We start from the raw sequence: 4299 nt of genomic DNA on the forward strand, positions 1-4299 counted from the left end.
TAAGACAGATTTCAATAAACGCTCTGCAAGGATTATAATGACATGGCGTGAGGCCATCACTTCACTGGAAAGAAGGCTAGGGGACACCGTGTGCAGAAGTGACAGAGTAGCTGAACTTTGCTAGGATAAAAGATAAGAAGGGAACAAAAGAAAGGGATTCCGGACTGTGGGAAAAAGCAGGGATCCGTGCAAAGGAGGAAAAAGCACACAGGACACATTTTAGAGAAAGGTGAGGTCACCTGACATGACGTATAAAAGAATGAATGATAGTTGGGGAACCCCTCTGTCCTGCGCCAGCCTAACATCTGGGTGTGTATTTCTGGATAAAAGAACTGTAAATTGCTGGAATAATTGAGCGCTCTCTATAGTTTTTTATTTCCGTGAAAGAATTTGGAAAACATTTAGAGATGAGCAAAGTCCTATAGTGACCAACTATCATTTAGCAGAAAGAGCCTCCCCTGCTCCCTGACTGTCCAGACAGGTCACTTATCACACCCAGCGAACTCTTTGTAGTCACCACAAACGTGCAGCTACCTCTGGGGTACGATGTGGCCGCTATTTAACTGTCACGTAACATGACAATCGAGTGTCCTATTAGAGCTAAAATTTAATTGTGAAGACGGGTACCATATTTAACTGCAATCCTGGGGGGAATTTAGGTTGACAGGCTGTAATTACCCAAACTGGAACCTGGCCAGGACCCACCTACTCTTTGCCAAAAGAGCTATGGGAGTTTTAACCACCTCAGGCAGGCAGGCAGGCATGGGAAGCCAGCCGGTGGTTCTGCAGGGTAGGGAAGCGGCTCTTGCAGGGCCACAGCGCCCCCTAACCAAGCTCCAGGCAAACGCAGGCTGACCAGGGAGCATCCCTTCTCTGACCCTCCGCACTCTACAGCTTTGAGCAGAGCCCCTCTAGGCCCCCAGCTGGATCCGATCCATCACGGTTATCAGAAACTTGCCATTTAAGGTTATGAGGCTATGGGTCCTGCAGTCAGGTTCTTGCCGCCTCTTATCTCTGTCTGTCTGTCCTGTGTATCTCGCTCCAGGTCCTGCTGCTACTCTCTTATCATGACAGAAGTGCTTGTCCTGCTAAAATAATTACCCAGCAGAGCACAGCGTTTTCATCACCAGCTGCTGTTTCTACATAGAGATCAATTAGAGGTATTTTTTTAACTGGGGAAGCGGCCTGTCGGGCCAGTTTACTAAAAATCCCATTAGGGTTCTTCCTACAGAATGCATTGTACTTTGGTCTTTCAATGCAGCTGTTACCAGAAAAAAATTTAAAAATGGGTCAAGAAGAGGTGGAAATGCGGCTTTCTGATGTCACCGAAGGGTTAAAAGGGAGAAAGTTCTGGGCTGCAAGCAGCAGTGTGAATAAATGTGGTCTTAATTTAAGGTTATGGATTTTTAAAAAGCCTAGCTTTTTGTCTTCAGAAGTCTTTGCCTTCATATCAGTTAAAAATAATTTAGACAGAAAATAAATGTTAGAGCAAACTCAAATTATTATGTGCATTTTAAATAAACCTGTGTTTTCTGCTGCAGACATAGCATATGAATTATAACATTAATAATGATCATGATAATTTGTCAGCTGATGATATTTTCCTTCAGACCTTCTAGGCTGTTAGTTTGTGGCCCTGCTGTTTAGCTTAGCTGACCTGTCCTTCATTAGGGAGCCGATGATAACCACCCTCACTCCCTCTGCAGGGGGACAAGGGCAGAAAAGCCTGTGGTTCTAGTCCCAGCTCTGCACTAATTAGCTGTGTGACCTTGGGCAGGTTGCTTAACGTCTCTGGCTTGCTGTCAAAGAATGAAATGGTCTCAAGGAGAGTCAGCAGAGCTGTAATGAGTACGATCAAAAGTAATGCAGTATTGTCATCTCAGATTATTTTTTCTTTTTTTAAAGATACAAGTTCTGCAAAACGAAATAGACTAAAAAAATCAACTTCAACCAAACAATTATCAGTCAGGGCATAGTTTGAAGTTAGACTAAGACTAAGCTTTAATAACATGTGGGATGATTTTCCATGCAGTCTCTAAGGACACACACACACACACACACACACACAATAGGTGTACGTTAGCCAGCAGGAAATCTGCTGAACGTGCTCACTTCTCTGCTTCCCTGAAAAGAGATCTATGTTACTGCTCTATAAAGGCAACAACAACATTGTCAGAATAGAAGTGCCTATTTAATTCTTCTCATAGTATAATATTGTCCAGCTACTACCAACTTAACAGAAATATATAAGCTTTAACCTTGCAAATTGCTATTTCAAGAGGTCAAAAAGAATTAAATATCAAATATTTCATACAGTTTGAACTTACATGCAATGTGCTATAGTTTGGATCTGGAATGTGCCCCAAAGGTCATGTGTTAAAGGGTTGCTCAACAGCGTATCCTTGAAGGTGATTGTGGGACCTCAGCCCCTCGTCTCTCTCCTTCCTGGCCACCATGAAGTCAGCAACTTTGCTCCAGCGTGCGTTCCCCACCATGGTGTTTTGCTCATCACAGGCTCAAAACAAATGCGGTCACCCAGCCATGGACCGAAACCACGAGCCAAAATAAACGTTTCATCCTTTTCAGTTGTTTATCTCAGGTATGTGCCACCATGACAGAAAGCTGTGTAACACATAATGTACATGAGGTACACACATATACATACCTTGTGATAATAATAATAATATTGTAGAGAACTGTGATTCTTCTGTATTCTTCTTTCTCTAGCAAAACTCCGAGAAATATTAGTAAACCCTTCATATTTCTGTCCTAACACTTAGAATAAGACAACATAAGCCTTACCAGCAAACACTTTGCATTCAAAATCATATTCTTAAATGTGGGGAGAGTCCCTCGTTGGGTCCTATAAGAATAGAATCAGAGTTGGCCTGGAGGAAGATCACCTAGAGGCACTGGTGGGGCTGCTGGCTGCCACCCAAGGGACTGGTACCTTCTGCCCTTGTCAGGAGTGATGGCACTGGAGACCGGGCTCTTTGAGCCCTTCTCACTTAGTTTCACTCCAAGATTTGAGAGCATAATGCATCTCTCTGGGGAAAGATTCTTTTTTCATTAAGAATTTATGAGTTAATTGGCAATTATTTTTTACTAGCAACTTAAAAAAATAAAAATACAAGTATTATCCCCAATAACAATCTCAAGGGCAGCTAATGTGATAGATTGTTCCAAGATGTTTTCAAAAGAAAAAGCTGGAGCTACTAGGGTTAGGGAAGCATCCATGAAAAACGTGAGTGGATTTTACCATGAATTGTGAACTACTGATTCCAGATAGGAACAAGCAAATTTGTCAGTGATTAGATTTTGTCACTTCATAATTTCCATGTCCGTATTTTTTGTTGCTTCTTCCACTTTTGTGAAACAGCCAGTATAACCAGACCAGGTGCTTCCTAAAACATACCTTTCAATAACGACTAGATATTTCCACTGCGAAAAAATACCAATAAATTATGGATTAATACCAAAAAAAGAAAAGAAAAACCACCTGTAATCTCATCAGTCAAAAGGTATTACAGAACATTTTTATGCTGATGTTTTCCTACATATACACACTAACATTTAAAAAATGCTCAAAAATCAGATACTTCCATGCTCCCCATTGGTACATATCATGGACACTTTTCCATATCAATAAATACTAAGCCATTCATCTTTTTAAAGTGACTACATAGTATTCCACTGTATATTAAACCAATTAGCTAATGATGCACATTTTGATTGCTTATACTTTTGCTACTATAAGTATTACTGAGACCATTGATCTTGTTATGTACATTTTCTGCATATACTTGTTCAGTTATGCTGTAGGATTCACTCCTAGAGGTAGAAACTGTGGGTCACAGAACAAGGCTTACATTAGGCATTGCCAAATTAATGGTGCTTCAGAAAAAAGTTTACCTATTTACAATGTTAATGGCAAATGCCCATTTCCCTTACTTTACCTGGGTATGATAAAAGTGTTTCATGTTTGTCAATCTGATCAACGAAAGAACATCTACAATGCTGTTTTATTCAGCATGTCATTGATTACCAGTGAGAAGGAACCTCTTCAGTCTTCATACATAGTTGATTTGTATTTCTTCTCATGTGTATTATGTATTCATTCATTTTGTCTATTTTTCCATTTGGGTGTTCCTCTCTTTCTTGTTGACCATAAGAGTAGTTTACATATTAAGGATACTCTTATAATCCTTGTATGTGTAAAAAAAGTTTTACCTATTTTTTGTCCCTTGTTTCTAGATTTTTTTCAATGTCAGGGTTTTACACTTCTATATACTGAAGCAT

The sequence above is a fragment of the Chinchilla lanigera genome, unplaced genomic scaffold (assembly GCF_000276665.1).
Source record: "Chinchilla lanigera isolate Chin_1 unplaced genomic scaffold, ChiLan1.0 scaffold00165, whole genome shotgun sequence".
Taxonomy (NCBI): domain Eukaryota; kingdom Metazoa; phylum Chordata; class Mammalia; order Rodentia; family Chinchillidae; genus Chinchilla; species Chinchilla lanigera.